Genomic DNA, 11,442 nt, shown 5'->3' with positions numbered 1-11,442 from the left:
CTGAAAACTGCTATCATGTCCCCTCTCAGTCTTCTCTTTTCCAAACTAAACAAACCCAATTCTTTCAGCCTTCCTTCATAGGTCATGTTCTCAAGACCTTTAATCATTCTTGTTGCTCTTCTCTGGACCCTCTCCAAGTTCTCCACATCTTTCTTGAAATGTGGTGCCCAGAACTGGACACAATACTCCAGTTGAGGCCTAACCAGCGCAGAGTAGAGCGGAAGAATGACTTCTCGTGTCTTGCTCACAACACACCTGTTAGTACATCCCAGAATCATGTTTGCTTTTTTTGCAACAGCATCACTCTGTTGACTCATATTTAGCTTGTGATCCACTATAATCGCTAGATCCCTTTCTACCATACTCCTTCCTAGACAGTCTGTTCCCATTCTGTATGTGTGAAACTGATTTTTCCTTCCTAAGTGGAGCACTTTGCATTTGTCTTTGTTAAACTTCATCCTGTTTACCTCAGACCATTTCTCCAATTTGTCCAGATCATTTTGAATTATGACCCTGTCCTCCAAAGCAGTTGCAATCCTCCCAGTTTGGTATCATCTGCAAACTTAATAAGCGTACTTTCTATGCCAATATCTAAGTCGTTAATAAAGATATTGAACAGAGCTGGTCCCAAAACAGACCCTGTGGAACCCCACTTGTTATGCTTTTCCAGCAGGATTGGAAGTAATGAATCTCCCACCTTATGGCATCTGTGACCTATCAGCCTTGCTTCCCGTTAGGCCTGCAACTGATATGCCAAGATGGTCCATTTTGCATGAGACAGCGACCTGGTGACCATGCCTATAAAGAGTTGCAATATTCATGGTTGCAATTTTGATAGATTGGCGGAAATGCCAGCAATGATTAAATACATTGTCACAGTATCCTGCAGATGTGTCCAGGGGAACTTTAGCTTGAGCTCATCACAAGTGCACAGGGGGAAGATGACATCAGCAGGCCATTTGCAGCTGATAGTGGAGCAGTGGCTTTAACCCTGGTGCTGAGCACTAAGTTATTCGTGTTGATCAAAAGCAAGAGCGAACAATTGTCCCAAAGAATACCTTGTCCCACTTCTTAGTGTATGCGCAACATGCCTCAGGTGGCAATTGACCACGATTCATCACCGAATTTGGTCTGCTGATTGGATCATTAGGTTCCTCAGCTTGGAACGGGTACTGACGGTGAGTACGACGTGAACGCTGATCCATGCCCCCCACCCACCCACCCCCCGTCCCACTGGGATGAGACAGAAGTGCAGTAACACAATGCTTTTCCTGATCTACCAGTACTGGCTTCACACTATGTGACCCAAGCCACTGAGTCTTTCTTGGTGAATTCCTTCACCTCGGGTAGCTGGGCACAGCTGCTGCCCTGCGTCTTCTCTGACTGTGTTAGCCATCATTTTCAGGGTTCTTGTTGGACCTGTCCACCTCGCATAATGTCCAAGGCGATATTTGAGGCCAGCCTTCATTGCTGATGGCATAGCTCCGATGAGCAATCCCCTACTTCAGATGTTACACTTTTCCAACCCCAAAGGGGTAGAGGTCGGACAATTTATATCGTTGTTATGATCACTGTTATACAGTTGCAACAACTTTTACAAAGTATATTATGTAAGGTGTCAATGGAAAAGTTACAGTGTATCAAATATGATTATTCTGGTTAAATCCATGTATCATCTTTGTATCTAAAGTTACAAATATTGGCTCTATAGTTGTGTCTTATACATATGTTATATTCCTGGGTAATGCCCACCAGATAGGATTTACATCAAGGCCATCAACAAACCTATGTGTTGATGGCCCATTAAGGACACATCACTCTAATAATGGGTCGTAGAAGAAACTTGTCCCAGTAGGTCTGCCTGTGGACGCCTCAGACCCCAAAGGGCCAATGGCCACCCCTTGTGAGTCACAAGCCATGTAAGGACATGTGATATGCTCATGTGAACCTGGACTCCATCTTGGCCCAGTAACTTTCCACAAAGAGGGACTATGGGCTTTGTTTGGGACAGTAAATTTCCATGCACATGGCAGACTATATAAAAAGGCATCTGAGACATCTCCATTTTGTCTTCATTTCCTGCTTCATTTCTCTGGACTGGATTTCTAACAAGGAAGCTCTAACAAGGACTGATGACCCCCAATCTGTTTGGGTAATTCCAGAGAGACTTCTGCAAGCTAGCAGTTTATTCCATCACGGCTATGATCCTGATCTATGAACACTGAAAATCATTTGTATGTATCAAGTATCAGAGGGGAAGCCGTGTTAGTCTGGATCTGTAAAAAGCAACAAAGAGTCCTGTGGCACCTTATAGACTAACAAATGGATTGGAGCATACCAAGTGGGTATTCACCCACGAAAGCTTATGCTCCAATACATTTGTTAGTCTATAACAGGGGTCGGCAACCTTTCAGAAGTGATGTGCCGAGTCTTCATTTATTCAGTCTAATTTAAGGTTTCGCGTGCCAGTAATATATTTTAACATTTTTAGAAGATCTCTTTCTATAAGTCTATAATATTTAACTAAACTATTGTTGTATGTAAAGTAAATAAGGTTTTTAAAATGTTTAAGAAGCTTCATTTTAAATTAAATTAAAATGCAGAGCTCCCTGGACCGGTGGCCAGGACCCAGGCAGTGTGAGTGCCACTGAAAATCAGCTCGCGTGCCGCCTGTGGCATACGTGGCATAGGTTGCCTACCCCTGGTCTATAAGGTGCCACAAGACTCTTTGTTACTTGTATGTATATGATCTATTAACCATTTGTAACTCCCTTCTTTTCTTTTATTGTTAAACCTTAAGTTTTTAGTTACTAATGGTTGTCATTAGCATGATTATTGGGTAAGATGTGAGTTATATATTGACCTGGCTAAGTGGCTGATCTCTTGGAATTGGGAGGACCCTATGTCTGATTAAATTGTTTTTCAGTAACCACTCATCATAAAGTCCAGTGTCTGGGTAGTGGGCCAAGGGCTGGAATACCTAGGGAAACTGCATTTTAGCTTCCTGTTGAGCAATGTGGTGATACAGAAGTTTACTTTTGTTACTGGTGTGGTGAGTCTGTCCTATTTCTCAGCAGTCTGTTCTGAATTTGGCATCCTCAGCTGGGACCCCCTGAGGCATGGTGACAACATCCAAGAATTGCATTGTACCTTTTTGCTGCAGTGTCAAACTGAGAGCTCACATTAAGTGGCTTGTCTATGATGACCCCTAAATCCCTTTCAGAGTCACTGTTTCCCAGGATACAGTTCTGCATTTTGTAGGTATAACCATAACTTTGTGTTTGGCTATATAAAACACAATTTATTTGAATCCAGTTTACCAAGTGATCCAGCTGGTTCTGTATGACTGCCCCATCCTCATAGTTATTTACCACTACTGTACACCCATTTTTGGTGTCATCCTCAAATTTTATCAGCAGTGATTTTATATTTACTTCTGGTCACTGATGAAATGTTGAATAGCGTTGGGCCTGATACCGATCCCCACGGAACCCCTCTAAAAACACACATATTGACTGATGATTCCCCACTGATGACTACTTTTTGAGATCAGTTAGTTAGCCAGTTCTTAATCCATTTAACATATGCTTTATTGATATTCTGGAGTGCTAATTTTTTAATCAAAAGTGTGATGCCTCCCACGGGTACCAGGGCTGTGAGGCACCTCACCACCAGCTACCCTGTGAGGAAGCCTTCTCTGTGCTTGCCATGGATCAGCTCCCTGACTCCACCAGCCAGGAGTAACAAAAGCATACTCCTGTTAGCCTATGCAGGCTCCGCTATCCCTCTACTGCAGGGGTTCCCAAACTTGGTTCACGGCTTGTTCAGGGTAAGTCTCTGGTGGGCCGTGAGATGCTTTGTTTACCTGAGCGTCCACAGGTATGGCCGCTCGCAGCTCCCAGTGGCCACAGTTCGCCATTTCCAGATAGCTACCCATATTGCACTGCTCGCTGTGTTGATGAAAGAGCTGCGTGATGCGCTGGACCAACACAAGGAGCATAGTGTGGACATGCAACAGTGATTTAATTATAGTAGTGGCTGTCCATTGGCATAACTTGCATCGCCAAAACTCTATAGTGTAGACAAGTCCTAAAACAAAGACATCCCTTTGGGAATATGAGGAACAAAGAGAGACTCTATCTTTATCTTTTACCTTAGGAGACAAAGAAACCAAGCAATTTGATTTCTATGATGGGTTCTGACCATGCTGGCCAGTAAAAGCTGGAAACCAGCTGTGATTGAGAGGAAACAGCCTGAACAAAACCTGTATCTTGCTAGATTAAGTTTAAGACTTTTAGATGTGTGTTTTCACTTTTATTTGCTTGTAGACATCTCTGCCTTTCTCTCTTTTACTTGGTATCACTTCATCCATGGTCTTTTGTTAACAAACTTGTGTGGCTTTCATTATAAATCATCAGTGCTGTGTATGTTCAGTTAAGTAGGTGCTTCTAGAAAGCTGACAGGTTGGAGTATTTTACTGTCTCTGTAAAGGCAGCAAACCTAACACTTTGTCTTTGAAGGTCTAGTGAGAGGGATTGTTCCTGCAGTTGGCTGATTTTGGGGGAAATTTGGGGCTGGAAGGGTTCAAAGGGCAGTCTGCAAGGAGTAATCAGGTTGGGCAAAGCCACAGTAAGGTTTGTGGGCTGCTGGCAGGCTGCTGAGGTCAGAGCTTGGGACCAAAGCTGCACAGCCACAAGAAACAAGACAGTGACCTAACCCCTTACTGGCCTGAGTGAACCCCAAAACATCACGCGCTGATACACAGGCTTTCGCTTGAAGGAACAGATTAAGGGGCTCCAAACGTAATAGGTGATGATGCAGAGGATGCTGGAGTCTTCTGAGTGTCACTTTGTTGTATTAAATTATGTGGTTTTGTACATGTGCCTAGAACACGTGACAGGTGCATTTCATAAATATAAAGACAAAGTATACTGATATACCAAATTCCATTTTGGCCCAAACTAAAGCCTGAGTAATGTAAAGGAATACTATGTGTATAAAAAGAAAGATTTAAATGAATTGGCCATTTTAAAAAGATGTTTGACTTAAAAGCAGACATAAAAGATATATATACATCTGTATTTGAAATAGTGGTTTCCTTGTTTTATTTTAACTAATTTCATGGTATGGCAGTTTTTTCTGTACTGAGTTTACAGATAATTTATAGATTAGTCCCTTTAGGTGGCAAGCTAAAAACACAACATATAAAAGGGGAAGAGGGTAGGAGCCTCTGATACAGAGAATCATACCTAAATTAATTGCTTAAGGCAATTTCCACATGGAAATACTTGGCTGCTTTGTATAGACATATTTAAATGAATGCCCCGAGATGATTTTCACCTGGGAATACTTAGTTACATATTTATTTTGTGTAAATGAGAGATGAATGTGCCTGAATATACAAGTACATTCTTGAATGAGAAGTTGGGCTGCAAATATGAAGTCATTTTCAACAAGTCTGATTCCTGTATTCTCAGAATTGGTGTTCCTGGGATGTAGTTTAGGGAAGAGGTTTCTCTTGGCTTTTTAATACCTGTAGACAACAATAAAAATATTGTGGTTTGCATTTAAGCCCCCTGTCAGGCTGGTAAGGGAATATTATCCCCATTTCATCGCCAGGGAGCCTAAAGCACAGATTTAAAAGTGTCCTAATTTTGAGTACCTCAGTTTTTGGGCACCCAACTTCAGGTACCCTGTGCCTGATTTTCAGAGATGGTGAATACCCGCTGCTCCCATTAAGGAGGCCATGGTATCTAGGGCAGGGCAGCCAAAAATTGAGACATCCAAGATTAGAGATCCCTTTGGAAAATCTGGGCCTAAATGATTTGCCTGAATCACTGGTAACGTTGGGATTAGAGCTCAAGTTTTCTTGTATCAGGGGGTAGCCGTGTTAGTCTGTATCTACAAAAACAACAAGGAGTCTGGTGGCACCTTAAAGACTAACAGATTTATTAGGGCATAAGCTTTCGTGAGTAAAAACCTCACTTCTTCGGATGCAAGTTTTCTTGATATTTCTGTCCTCTGCTCATTCCACACAGCCTCTCATACAGCTAAGTGCATAAATGGTGAAATCTTGCCGCTGTTAAAGTCAGTGGCAAAACTGTTGACTTCAATAGGTCCAGGATGTCACTCATAACGTATAGGTAATAAAACTGAAAAACAGAATGTTATGATGCATATCTGTGAGAACAGACTGCCAGGAACTGAAAAATACAGCAACATGAGGCAAGGAGTTTCTGTCAATAATTACCCTGTCACAAGGGCTTCAGAACATAGCTTGAAAAGTACTTTGAAGTCCTAAGCTAACTTGGTGGACTGACTTTTCTGCCATCAGCTCCCAATTTAAATTCCACACAAGTACATGAGGAGGATGTACAGTAGAAGGAATAGGCACTCTGACAGCCCTATGATTGTACCTCCTAATGCACTGTATTATCACTGCTGTGATAATTCATGACTCCCAGAGTATAATCTGACATGACACTAAGGAAGTTATTATTCTTCTGTCCATGGGGAAAATGTATTTCTAAACTTGAACGCAATAGTACTGTATTTAAATGGGGGAAAAAAGCTATCTGAAGCCCTAAAAAGTAGATAGTCACAACAAACAAAAACAGATAATTCATACCATTCCATTACTGCTTTGTTCCCTGATATACAGTAGCAAGTTCTTCCCCCAGTCAGTAGACAGAATGCAAATGTAAATCTTCCTGTTTTAAAATGGAAATTTTTTAATTTCCACTCAGAAATCAGTTTTCAGAATGTTCTGGTAAGTACAGCGTGCAGTAAATATGAAGAGTAAGATTAATGCCACTTGCCAGAGTTAAGTGAGAAGACCAGTTGTATATATGAGTCTTGTCCATGGGCAGGCTTCTCTCATTTACATTTATCTTAATCTCTCCAAACCATAATATGTAGACATGCCCAATGGTCACTGATTTGCTTCAGCAAACTGGAGTAGTGCTGGATCATCTCTACAAAACAAAATTATGCCTTGAAATTATATTACTTTTGTCCAGGAGCCACTCTATGGGCAAACTAGCCAGCTGCCTAGGGAGGCAGATTCTGTCTAGATTGGCAAGGGGCAGCCAAGCTAAACCTGAGTGGCGCCGCGAGTCTGTGGACCAGGTCTCAACTCCACTCACTGAAATTTGGCCCAGATACCCCTCTGTCATAACGGAGGGGTGGCAGAGCCAAACCTGAATGAGTAACACTGCAACCTGGTGCTTGGCTCCCACACTTCTACCATAACTACCAAACCATCAGAAGGTTCGACAAACCAGCACCTGCAGCCCCGAAAGTCTGACACGGCAGGCTCCCCAGTTGAGAACCTCTGTTCTAGGGATAGGAGGGGTGGTGGTGACACTGAAGGTTTGCCTAGCGCAGCAGATTGTCTTAAGCAGCCTCTGCTTGTAGCAGATGCAACACAAACTGTTAGTATCACGGAAACAACATTAATGTTGTGCAGTAGAATCACCAGTTTAATGCCTAATCTAATAATTGCAGGTTCTCGCCAGCTAAACTGAAAGATTCATTGCTTTGTGGATCTGCCATATTTTTCTCTCATGAAATGGCTCCATGACCACACCTAGAACTTCCATGAGTGCTCCAGAAAATGTCCTTATGTTTGCAAGAGGCTCTCTGTGCTCACATCCCCCCTGCTTGTGCGCTAGCATAACTAAGGGTGGGAGCCACCTTAAATTGGTGTTACAAATTCTCAACATATCAGACCAGATCCTCAGCCCTACAAGGGCAACTGGAATTCCCTTTGTGTAGAGGAGTCTCTAGTGATGTTCCAGGGGGCACAAGTTGGAGCTGCTCCAACTACTGCTGAGGACCAGATTAGTCCTCAGCTGTCAATAGGATTGGAGTGAAGTAGAAGGATGACTGCAAGCCACCGATGCCCCTTTACTCTGGTGAGACCACAAGGGGATTGTTTCGTTGCTAATAAAAGTAATTATTACAGAAAGAGCATTATGTAGTCTCTGTTCTGCACTGTGGGATCCCCCTTCTATTGAAAATCACTCTATTGTAGTTTGATCATGGGGGCTGAACTCTCACAGATTAAGGTAGGTGTAAACCCTCATCTTGGGGTAAGTTAATTGGTTAAAGCATCCCATAATTACAGATAAGGGTAAAGAGGATAGAATATGGGGGCCTCCACAAAGCTGTAAACTAAAGTATTTAAAAAGATGAAAAATTAGGGAAGACATAGACACTGAAAAAGAATGAAGGACAAATTGCTGCTCAATACAGGAAGAAAAGTGGAAAAGGAAAAAAACAAAGATAACTTACTGTAGTGGCTTTTTGAGAATTTTTTCCCCACAGTCTGTGTAGCGCAGGATGGACAAATCCTCTTCAGACCTGAGCTCATTTGGATGCTATAAATCATTTTCATGAATAGTTCTGATTATTATTAAGAACAGGTTTTCTTTCACCTACAGTTTTCCAGAAAGAAAAACATTACATTGGGTGTATGAACTGGTAAAACCCTTTCAAAAAAGTCAAGTAATGAATCACGATTTCTCACTTTGATTACATTAGATGTAGTCATCTAAATATCTAGAAAGCCAAAATGATTTTTTAAAGGAAATCCTAGAAAAGCTACATTCAGCCACTGAACTCACTTTGAATAAGAATGAAGAAGTGAAAGATAAGGAACTATATATTAACATGATACATACAATTTACATTTCTAGAGAAAAATGCCCTCCCCCCCAAAATAATACAAATCACTTATATTAACATAAAAATATTTTAAAACTTATGGTAACTTTGTAAAAATGGCATATTTTCATCCAGTAGTACTATTCCTAGTATTGTAGCTACAGTATTTATTTTACTGGGGGAAAAAACAAGGTTTGCTACATTTTGGCTCTCGATATTGTTCTTGAGACAATATCCATATGGAAGAGCAGCTGGATGCTATGCTGTCTTGTACATCATCAACAGAACTGCTAACTAAATTCTAGGGCTATCGATTAATCGCAGTAAACTCACGCAATTATCTAAAAAAAATTAACTGCGATTAAAAAAATTAATCGCAATTAATTGCACCATTAAACAATAGAATACCAATTGAAATTTATTAAATATTTTGGATGTTTTTCTACATATTCAAATATATTGATTTTATTACAACACAGAATACAAAGTGTACAGTGCTCACTTTATATTATTATTTTTATTACAAATATTTGCACTGTAAAAATGATAAAAGCAATAGTATTTTTCAGTTCACCTCATACAAGTAATGTAGTGCAATCTCTTTATAGTGAAAGTGCAACTTACAAATGTAGATTTTTTTTGTTACATAACTGCACTCAAAAACAAAACAATGTAAAACTTTAGCGCCTACAAGTCCACTCAGTTCTACTTCTTGTTCAGCCAATTGCTAAGACAAAGAAATTTGCTTACATTTACGGAGATACTGCTGACTGCTTCTTATTTACAATGTCACCTGAAAGTGAGAACAGACGTTCGCATGGCACTTTTGTAGCTAGCATTGCAAGGTATTTCCATGCCAGATATACTAAACATTCATATGGCCCTTCATGCTTCGGCCACCATTCCAGAAGACATGCTTCCATGCTGATGATGCTCATTAAAAAAATAATGCATTAATTAAATTTGTGACTAAATTCCTTGGGGGAGAATTGTATGTCTCCTGTTCTGTTTTACCTGCATTCTGCCATATATTTCATGTTATAGCAGTCTCGGATGACGACCCAGCACATGTTTGTTTTAAGAACACTTTCACAGCAGATTTGACAAAATGCAAAGAAGGTACCAATGTGATATTTCTAAAGTTAGATACAGCACTTGAAGTGTGGAGTATGCTGCCAGGAGTCTTAAAAGAGCAACATTCCGATGTAGAAACTACAGAACCCGAACCACCAAAAAAATAAATAAAAAAATCAACCTTCTGCTGGTGGCATCTTACTCAGATGATGAAAATGAACATGCATTGGTCCTCACTGCTTTGGATCGTTGTCGAGCAGAACCCATCATCAGCATGGATGCATGTCCTCTGGAATGGTGGTGGAAGCATGAAAAGACATATGAATCTTTAGCACATCTACCATGTAAATGTTTTGTGACCCCAGCTACAATAATGCCATGTGAACACCTGTTCTCACTTTCAGGTGACATTGTAAACAAGAAGCGGGCAGCATTATCTCCTATAAATGTAACCAAACTTGTTTATCTGAGCAATTGGCTGAACAAGAAGTAGGACTGAGTGGACTTGTAGGTTCTAAAGTTTTACATTGTTTTATTTTTGAATGCAGTTATTTTTTGTACATAATTCTACATTTGTAAGTTCAACTTTCATTATAAAGAAATTGCACTACAGTACTTCTATTAGGTGAACTGAAATATTCTAATTCATTTTGTTTTTTACAGTGCAAATATTTGTAATAAAATATAAATATAAAGTAAGCACTGTACACTTTGTATTCTGTGTTGTAATTGAAATCAATATATTTGAAAATGTAGAAAACATCCAAAAAGATTTAAATAAATGGTATTCTATTATTGTTTAACAGTGTGATTAGTCACATGATTAATCACGATTAATTTTTTAAATCACTTGACAGCCCTACTAATTCAGATTGTAATCTTTATTACTGGTGGTCATGCATGCATTGGAAGGAATATGCTTAAATTTCAGATCCCAGTTTGAGTTTTCAGAACTGGAAATTGGAAAAATATTTTAATTTGCCAATGAATCAAATCTGGTATTGAATCAGTTAGAGACAATAAACATGGAGCTCCCTCCCTTCTCCAATCTCATTGTTACACAGGCACATTTCAGAGTAGAAGTGCACTTTCTTTTTTTCTTGATTTTTACATAACATTCAGGACTGTTCAGACAAAGCTATCTAACTTGTAGTCATAGAGAGTCCCTGAGACCCTGAGCAATGATAGTGTGCCAGGATGCTCCAGAGCTGATAGGTTGGAGAATAAGTTGCTTTAGGCAAACAGGTTGCTTGGTGGTGATAACTACAGATCACTGGTGACTGGGATGTCTCTCCTGCTGACACAGTCTTGAGCAGAGCATATCACAGGTTCCTTCTTGTATAAACAGGAAATCTTGATCCACTACTCCCCTACCTCCCACCACAAAACCACAGCCATATCAATTCTGGATGTGTTGCCTATGCTGTTATTCCACCACCCCCTTAATCTACTCCAATCTCTGTCTGGGTGGCATGGAAATGGATCTTGGAGTGGGGGAGTAAATTTCACTCCAGGTCTTGGGGCTTTTAGATGCCTTCTTTCCCAATTGAATAGTTTTGGGGGGAGACCTAGATTTGATTGAAACAGCCCTGGCAACATTTAAAAAGTATTTCTTGACTATCCTAATTATAACTTCTGATATGCAGATATTGTCCTTCACTCTCAGGTCAGAGATCTGAAACATCTCCTAGAAATAAAATA

Source organism: Malaclemys terrapin, chromosome 1 (assembly GCF_027887155.1).
Source record: "Malaclemys terrapin pileata isolate rMalTer1 chromosome 1, rMalTer1.hap1, whole genome shotgun sequence".
In the NCBI taxonomy this organism is placed as follows: Eukaryota; Metazoa; Chordata; order Testudines; family Emydidae; genus Malaclemys; species Malaclemys terrapin.
This window is presented reverse-complemented; position numbering follows the sequence as displayed.